Source organism: Anguilla rostrata, chromosome 13 (genome assembly GCF_018555375.3).
Source record: "Anguilla rostrata isolate EN2019 chromosome 13, ASM1855537v3, whole genome shotgun sequence".
Classification (NCBI taxonomy): domain Eukaryota; kingdom Metazoa; phylum Chordata; class Actinopteri; order Anguilliformes; family Anguillidae; genus Anguilla; species Anguilla rostrata.
This window is the reverse complement of record NC_057945.1, coordinates 7,893,167-7,902,805: the sequence shown is the minus strand read 5'-3', so window position 1 is coordinate 7,902,805 and position 9,639 is coordinate 7,893,167. Positions and strand designations below refer to the sequence as shown.

The 9,639-nt window shown below is 43.5% G+C and overlaps 1 long non-coding RNA gene across 1 annotated transcript in view; it reads right to left on the bottom strand.

Moving 5' to 3' along the window:
- The window catches only part of LOC135238523 (uncharacterized), a 15,399-nt gene extending 6,684 nt beyond the window's left edge, over positions 1 to 8,715 (bottom strand). The window contains exons 1-3 of the long non-coding RNA XR_010325141.1: positions 8,192 to 8,715; positions 6,463 to 6,572; positions 1,402 to 1,518 (exon numbers count right to left, since the gene is read on the bottom strand). This is a non-coding gene — a long non-coding RNA (uncharacterized LOC135238523). The remainder of the gene's footprint in view (positions 1 to 1,401; positions 1,519 to 6,462; positions 6,573 to 8,191) is intronic.
- Positions 8,716 to 9,639: the final 924 nt, after the last annotated feature.

The window sequence follows — 9,639 nt, the reverse complement described above, 5'->3', positions numbered from 1 at the left end:
GAGACAGGTGTAATCTACAGGTGAGCCCCGGCGCTCCTTGTAAACGAGCTCCGGAACGTTCTGTAGCAGCATCACCCTCCACACGGTGAGATTTATAACGTGCCATCATCCCATAGGGGTGGGGGTTTGGGTGGGGTGGGGTGAGGGTGGGGGGAGAGAGGTTGGTAGAAGGGGGTGTTTAGGGAGAGGAATGTTTTGGCAAACTGGAGAAATTGCTTCCCCCCCCCCCCCCCCCACACACACACACTTAAATTGAAAACTGTCTCTGAAGTTGTACTATAAAACCTTCGAGAGGGAATTGAGAATGGAGAACATTCCAAACTCTGCAATGTTGGTAAGTTTGTAAAGTGACCAACTTCAAGAATTTGAGTCCACACCAAAATTACGGTTTTATTATTATTATTATTATTATTATTAAAGGAATGCTTTTCACCTTCCAAGTTCTCTAAGTATTTTCCAGAAAAGGGTAAAGATGCAGCTCAGTCACCCCCGGAGTGTAGCCCGCACCTGGGTGATGCACGGCAGCCATTTTGTGCCAGAAAGCTCAGCACAGGGCAGCTGAGGCTGGGAATCACCGAGCCAATTGAGCTGGGAGATGATTAGGAGGCATGCTGGGAACTTTAGCAGGACGCCGGAGAACCCTCTGCCCTCAGTGATGAGTGCTGTGGGACCTTTAATGACCAGAGCGAGTCCAGACCAGGGTTTAATATCTCTTCCAAAATCAGGGTAAGGTGCAGAGCTCTGTGAGTGCAGGTCCCTCTCTGGGGTATCCAATCACACTCTAATGCACTGAGAAACAGCAGTACTAGCTATTTTTAATCTCACCCTGCAGGTAAACATTTTTAAAGTATGAATAAATATGGACATTTTTAGAATATATAATAGAAGATAATCCTATTTAATTCACTATATTAAGGGCATGAATTGAAATTTTTTAAACCAAGCAACCCGCACCAAAAATTAAATTGCTGCAGTGGAGATTTGTTCTTCCATTTGGACAGAAGACTGCCCCCTAATGGCTATCTGATGCCTCTTTTTGTGAACACCCCTCTCTATTCAAGTGCTAACCATTTCCAGAGTTCAGTCATTAACTCTGGGAAAAACTAAGAAAGTTTGGGCTAATGTTACTTCTTGGGCTGACGAGTTGGTCTTAAGTCACGTGATATGTCACTGCGTCAAGCAAGAAGAGAACATCTGACACTTCATCGTCATTGTTGTGCTATGACATCATGAATTACTAGGCATATAATTTGAATGAAAATATCCTTGAAATGATGCTCCAGAATCCCTCATGAATTCACTCTATGTACTTTAGGGAACGATCGCAACAGTAAACGACATTTTGAAATGAAATCACGCTTTTTTCACCCAAGACGGTAACTTAGCTCGTTCAGCACCTACATCCCCACAGGAACGGACCTGCTGTTTTATTGATCCGGTGTTTCAGCGGTGCTTGTGATCGGTTCGGCGGGGTGACGGGCGAAGCGTACGCCACTTATCTCCACAGCTAGACGCTATCTGCTGAAAGTAAAATATCACCGACTTGATCAAAGCTAACTGAGGGGCTGTTTTCATGGCAACCAAACAACCGGTTTATGTATTTTCCACGGTTATAATATCCTAAATGTGAAACATGCATTCTATTGGTGTTGTCCCAGCCAATGGCAGAACAGTGAAGAGTACCGTATATAGTCTGAAGAGTGAGGGGTGGTATTTCCGTGAAACGTTAAATGCAATGTTTTAATTAGATGAAGAAATTTTATTACATGAAATTACATTAAATCAATGTTTCACTTTCACTTTCACGTTAAATTGAAACTCCTGGCAAATTCGCACACTAACCAGTTAACTAAGAAGTTGAGAAAGTCTGAAGATGCATTCAATTTAGATCTCTGTTCCTACCAACCTCCCAAGCACGGACTGGTGCACTTAACACATGCTGTTCTATTTTTATGTTGTGATTCTTTGATTTATTCCAGGAATTTATATTTTTTTATTCTTACATTTTTACTCAGAATTTTCTATAACATTGGTATGAACAGATTTTAAAATTAAGTGTGACTCGCATAATTGCAAATCACAGTGAAGTTTCCTCAAACCTTATAACAAAGATAATTAACTATTAACTGACTATTACATTTTTGAAGGGCTGAAACAGGGTAGCCAGCTTCTGTCAGCTGATTTAGAATTTCTATGGTCGTTAATTTGATTTTGCAGACCATTTTATGGAATGTCCAAGATTCACAAAACCTGATAGGACATATGGGGAGTTAGTGATGTAGCCTACTGTATAACTTATAGTGCCTTCCAAAAGTATGGGAAGGGTAGTGTGAACATGGGTATTTTTGCTATATACTTAAGGCATTTTGTATTTCAGATCAGACAAAATGAATCAGCTTTTATTTTATGGTATTTATGTGTGTGTTTTTTTTTAACCAATTGTCACGCACTGGTGTGACACCCTTGGGAGGGAGATGTGCATCATCGTTTGCTGCATGGAGAGAGAGAGAGAGAGAGAGAGAGAGAGAGAGAGAGAGAGAGAGAGAGAGAGAGAGAGAGATCTATATCTATAAGTATATAAGCTGAGAGGACATTGAGAGGATTCATTGAGAAGGATTGCAAAGAAACCATGCTGAAGTTTGAGAAGTCTTGAAAAAGAAAAAAAAAAACAACAGTCAGTGACATCACCAGCAGTCTCCAGGAGCCAAGGTGAGAATATCACAAGTCACTGTACGCAGAAGACTTCGAGAGCAGAATTATAGAGGCCACACTGCAAGATCCAAACCTCTCATCAGCAGCAAGAATCTAAAGGTCGCATTAGAATTTACCAAAAAATAGGGATGAGCCAGAAAAGTTCTGGAACAAAGTTTTATGGACGGATTAGACTAGAATAAACCTTTATCAAAAATGATGGAAAGCCAAAAGTGTGGAGAAAAGTAGGAACAGCCAGTGATCCACAGCAGCCCCCCTCATCTGTGAAATATGCAGGGGGTAGTGTCATGGATTGGGCATGTACACCTGCTTCTGGAACAGGCTCACTCATCTTGATTGCACAGCAGTAGGATGAATTTGAATGTGTACAGACAGATTTTGTCAATCTATGTACTAAGAAATTTCTACAACCTCATTGGCCGACACTTCATTTTAACAAATTTCTGGAGCGAGTATTTTGTAGTTTCTTTGATACATTGACTGCTGCGGTGTGTCAATATACATGCTGATGCATTTTTCCAATCTCTGCCTGTGTGTAGTCCCCATGTCCTCCACATCATTCTGATCATACTACTGATAAAAAGCTTGATAATGCCACACTTTCATGACAAACACCTTTTAAATCCAGTGGCATTTCTAGCTTGTCATCACCTTGAGCAGCTCATGCACAAATAAAAGCTTGCTGTGAACAGTACAAATGTAAGGTCATATAAAATGCACAGATGATAAAAAGGGCATTAAAGATATATAAGTCAATTAATGAAGTTATCCATTGATTTTTATTTTCCATTTCAGTCAGTTATTATGTTTCAGTTTGTTCATTCGCTGGCAGATTTTTTTTTTTTTTCACTGTGACTGGGCTCCCTTAAAATCAAAAAGAGGCTTCTAATATCCAGAGTAATCTTTAGATTCCTCGACCTTTAGACACAGCACTTGAGAACGTCGAAATATTTGGCCTTGTCTGGTAAACAGGATGTCTGTAAAAAACAGTGTAAAAGAGCACAGCTCTTTACCTTGGCTCCCTGAATGTCTCTCGCACAAAGAGAAGCGCTAATGAAAAAAAAAGCTAAAAGCTATTGTGTGTCCCGTCAGCCCATGTATCACTGACATGAAAAAATACAGACATCTGCACGTTCCCCTGCACCTGGTGTGCTAAAGCAATGGCCAGGAGTGTACAAACGAACTGATTCCATAGAGAACGTTGGGATGAATACATACACTACAAGTATGCAGACACCTGAACGTTACTCGCACATGATGGGGTTGAGGTCAGGGCTCTGTGTGCAGGCCAGTCAGCTTCTTCCACACCAGGTTCGGCAAACCATTTCTTTATGGGCCTTGTTTTGTGCACAGGGGCATAGTCATGCTGAAACAGGAAAGGGCCTTCCCCAAACTGGTGCCACAAAGTTGGAAGCACACGACTCTCTAAAATGTTATTGTTTGCTGTAGCGTTAAGATTTCCGTTCACTGGAATGAAGGGGCCTAGACCAAACCATGAAAAACAGCCCCAGACAATTATTCTTCCTCCACCAAACTTGGCACTATGCATGCGGGCAGGTAGTGTTCTCCTGGCATTCACCAAACCCAAATTCGTCCATCAGACTGCCAGATAGCGAAGCATGATTCATCACTCCGGAGACCAACGGTGGTGTGCTGTACACCACTCCAGCAGACGCTTGGCATTGCACATGGTGATCTTAGGCTTTTGTGTGGCTGCTTGGCCATGGAAACTCATTTCATGAAGCGCCTGGCGAACAGTTCTTGTGCTGACGTTGCTTCCAGAGGGATCCTAATAAACTAAACCGAAGACAGACGGTTTGTATGCACAACATGCTTCAGCGCTCGGCAGTCCCGCTCTGTGAGCTTGTGTGGCCTACCGCATCGCGGCTGAGCTGTTGTGTTGCTCCTCAATGTTTCCACTTCACAATAACAGCACTTACAGTCGATCGGGGCAGGGCAGAAATGAGACAAACTGACTTGTTGGAAAGGTGCCAACCTATGACTTTGCCATGCTGAAAGTCACTGAGCTCTTCACTACAACCCATTTTACTGCCAATGTTTGTCTATGGAGATTGCATGGTTGATTTTGCAATGGGTGTGGCTGAAGTAGATGAACCCTCTAATTAGAAGGGGGGGGGCCGCATATTTTTTTGCCATGTAGTGTATTTATATTCAGTGTGAATGTGTCTGTGAGAGAGAGAGAGAGAGAGAGAGAGAGAGGGAATCACGACTGGTGTGTGTGTGTGTGTGTGTGTGTGCTCCGTACTAGACTACAGAACAGCAGAACCAGCAGAACTCCCACTGCAGACTGCTGCCTGTTTCACTGATCAGCAAACGGGCCATTTTATCATAAGTCTGTATCAGCTAATTCTTTATCTATCTTCTGTACCTGTGTAGCTGCCTAACGAAACACTGGAAAAACGTTGAATCTGGACACAAAACGAACAGCTTATCCTAATAGGTAATCATGTTAACCACCGCAAAACCCATAAAACTGATAATGGCTCTGTAATAGAGCTATATTACAAATGCCATCTTCCTTTTTTATTATCAATCGGCATGTTGAATGAGAAATAAGAAAAAGACTAAATATTACTTAGACATTGTTACTGGAGTGTGTGACTGACATTCGATCATTCTGTCTGTAAATATGTTTGTTGAAATCCAGCTTTCATTATCACTTGCGGGCATTCACTGCTTTTGATTGGTCAATCCCAAAGAGCTGTACAATTTTGGATATAAATTGACTTCGTCACTTACCGATGTGAACCCCTCATCCGACCGGGGGTGTTTTTGTATTTCAATCCTGACCCCACGTTGGATGTGCTGGAGATTGTGTGATTAGACCAGATGATTAGGAGGTGACCAGTCGTGATGGAGAGTCAGAGATTCTCAGAGTAAATTGCCAGATTGACATTGTATTAAAATGGCTGTGATTCCTACACGGATCACCCAGTATGGATATAAATATCTTCAAATTAAAGCCGACCATCTGCATTGTAAACTCGTAGTCATTGTGTCATTTCAAAATCTAACGTGCCTGACTACAGAGCCACAACAACAACAACAACAAAAATGTGTCAATGTCCAAATACCTGTAGCTTATCTGGGACATTGCCCAAGAAAAGTAGGCATCAGTTTGCAGCGAGGAACACAAATACTACATTTAATCACAGTCAGAACAATGACTAAATGAAGTCAAGGACAGAGTTCAAAATTTTGAACGGGAATATTTTTTACCTGTTAACATGCGTTTCCATACCCAAAGCTATTAGCCACCTGGGTGCATTTACGTTTTATGCGTTAAATGTCTTTAAACAAGATTTTGATGAACTCTTGTTTTGATTATGCAATTATCTTTCATCATCCTGTTTTCATTTTATTATTTCTTAATCACTGTTTCCATCTTCTTTCCTGTTGTGCATTGCTGTTTTTATTCTGTCTTGTGAATCACTTTGTAATTTTGTTTAAAAAGTTTCTAAAAAATAAAGATTGTTATTATTATTATTTTATTTTCATTTATTATTTTTTTTAACATCATTATCAAACTTCCTAGCTAATGTGTTAGCCTTCAATTAAACTTCCCATTCCTTCTACTGAAAATATAGAAAATATATCAACACGTCCAGACCATTTACAATATATTGTGTTGCTTTCTGACATTGTAGCATATTACAGCACATTACATCCAAATACATTTATCATTGCATTTTCAACCAGGATCCATCCATCCAAAATCCTTAACTATACCTGCTTATTCCTGGTCAGGGGGTGCTGGAGCCTATCCCAGCATGCACTGGGCGAGAGGCAGGAATACACCATGGACAGGTCATCAGTCTATCGCAGGGCATATTGTTGAACTGTGAGGAGGAACACAGAAGCAGGGAGAACATGAAACCTCCACACAGAAAGCCCCAGGCCGGGATTCGAAACCTGGACCTTCTTGCTGTGAGGCGACAGTGCTACCCACTGCACCGCCCTTCAGCCGCCATGTTTACAATATCATGGCAGTATATTCAATTTGTGCAAAGTCACAGGCAGGCCACTCGCAGGCATTAATGTTTATATAATGAAGATTGGGTGGCAGTTAATCAGAGAGTACAGACATCTGAACAAGGCAGCGAAGCAATGTTGCGGTTGTGGTTCTTTAACAGAATGATTTCCTGCTAAAATTCTGCCGCAGGAAGTGAATTTGTGTGACACAGAGACCAAGGTTGGCACCGGGTCCTTCTAAATTCAGTCAATGCAAGGAAACAAATTGAAATTCAACTCCTAACCCAAAAAAAAAGTTCAATGACGCATTTTCAATTAATTCATGGAATTTGCTTTCACTTCTTGGATCGACTGAATTGAAATTGATTTGACCCCAACACTGATTAAGAGAAATGTTTCCTTTGCAAGCCAATTTTAAATTAAAACTTCTGCTGTTCTGTTTCGGTGTAAACACAACACGGCCTGTGCCATGATCGCCAGACTTGGGTCCAGCTCTAATATTTCACCTCTGGTTAAAAACAAAGTGAGGCCAGGCCCTACTCTGAGGAGAAAGCATAATGCCATTAATGTAAGCATGTAAACGACAAACCATCAGTAACTGACTGTCATTCCATTACAAAATGGCAGTGCTCCAGCTTCTGCTTCACATTCTGGCCAGGTAACTGTGCTCAGGTAACAGCGCTCAGGTAATGGCGCTCAGGTAACAGCACTCAGGTAATGGTGTTCAGGTAATGGTGTTCACTTAACAGCACTCAGATAATGGTGCTCAGGTAACAGTGCTCAGGTAATGGTGCTCAGGTAGCGGTGCTCAGGTAATGGTGCTCCGGTAGCGGTGCTCAGGTAATGGTGCTCAGGTAACAGCGCTCAGGTAATGGCACTCAGGTAACAGTGCTCAGGTAATGGTGCTCAGGTCACAGTGCTCAGGTAATGGTGCTCAGGTAATGGTGCTCAGGTCACAGTGCTCAGGTAATGGTGCTCAGGTAACTGTGCTCAGGTAATGGTGCTCAGGTAATGGTGCTCAGGTAACAGCGCTCAGGTAATGGTGCTCAGGTAGCAGTGCTCAGGTAATGGTGCTCAGGTAATAGCGCTCAGGTAATGGCGCTCAGGTAATGGTGCTCAGGTCACACTGCTCAGGTAATGGTGCTCAGGTAATGGTGCTGAAGTATAAAAACAGCATGTTTTTAAGCAGTGTGAAAGAAGCTTTGGCACAGCAGTTTTAATGGCTGCTTAGGCACATGCCTATCACACACAGCTGTGCACTGAATGTAGGATATTTTTTTCAGTAAACAGGTTTTTCTTAGCACTCCAATTTCAATGAAGCCAGCGAAGTGCTTGTTTCCTAAGTATTCATTATGACCATGAAAGGTGTCAGCAGAATTAATTATTAAGAAAGTGGGTCTCTGCTGTGGTGTGAGTGTGTATGTGTGTGCGTGCATGTGAGTGTGTGTGTGTGTGTGTTAAACTTCTTCGCCACACCCACACACACCTCCTTCCCTTCCAAGCAGGCCAGGTGCATTTCTTGCGTCAGGATGATTCTGGTATATAAAAGGATGTATTAAGTGGCCTGTTACCATGGCACCAGGCTCGTCTCACAAGATGTTTTTTTTTTTTTTTTTTCTGACAGCCATGTCATACAGGAACCACAACACATACATGGAAAAGAACACTTTCAGGTTTAGCTCAAAATCATAAAAAACCTTTGCTTTACTGATACTATGACTACTGCACTAAAGAGGCGAATCACTGCAGCTTCCAGCCCGAAATTAAAAAGCAGGAACTTTTAAGAACCTTCCGTTTCTTTAAATAATTCATATGAAATAGTCACCCAGTCCATGTGACCTGAAGTTCCCCAGGACTAACAGCATTAATTAAGAATAGCATTCCATGTCTGCCTGCTAGGCCTCCTGGTTGTCCTTAGTTACGGCGCTGTAACGGCGTTGCCAGGACGTTTAAGAGCGCGCCCCGGTCTGGCCGTCGGAGCTGCGGTGCGGAGAGCGCAGGCGAGGTGGCGGCTTCCCTCCAGTCCGCCGGCAGGGAGAGAGAGGCCGAGCGAGCGCGAGAGCGCCAGGTTTCGTCCCGCGCGGCGGCGGCGGTCTCTCATCCATTACGCCACGCGGCGGCCGGGGGACGCGGCGGGGGCCTTGGCCTGATTAAACTGCGGGCGCGTGGCGGGGGGGGGGGCGGCGGGGCGGATGGCGGAGGGCGATTGATGGCCCGCCACTGAGCTGACAGTAACGCATCGCGCCCGGCGCACCGCCGCGGAGACGGATTTCCACCGCCATTCGCTCCCCACCCGGGTCTCGGGCTGGAGTTGAATCAAAGCCCCGACCCGCCCGCAAACCCAGAAACAAGCGGTTCGGCGCGGTTGCCAGGTCCGAGTGCCGACGCACCGCCTGCTTCCCCCCCTGACCTGACCTGGAGTGAAGTGAAGTGAAGTGAAGTGAAGTTTGCTCCGTTATGTTGAGCTCAGGGGAGTGCCTCACACACGTCGCAGTCAGCACAATCTCAGGGTTCTGGCTCTTCGTGCGGCTGTGAGCTCCAGCACCTCTGGGTGAACCATTTTAAACACACAGGAGCGTGGCTGAGAATGAGGATCCCTGGTAAATGTTTGAATGTAAGTAAGGTTTTACATAAAACTACCCACAGAGGCAACTGGAGGGTTACAGCGAATATATTGAGAATTTTATTTATGAAGCACCTTTTCTGGACAGTGTTGCAGCTCAGTGCATTTAGAGGGGAAAAAAGAGACGTAAAACAATACAGTAATAGAATTCATTTAAAATAGTAAAATGATGAAACTGTAATAAAACACATTTCAAATGGTCAATCAACTCACTAATTGAAAAACGCTGACTCAGGTGTTGACCTGAATTTCCTGTAAATAGAAAAATTGGTTCCTATCTGGTGTCTGGCAGCCACGGGACATGATGACAT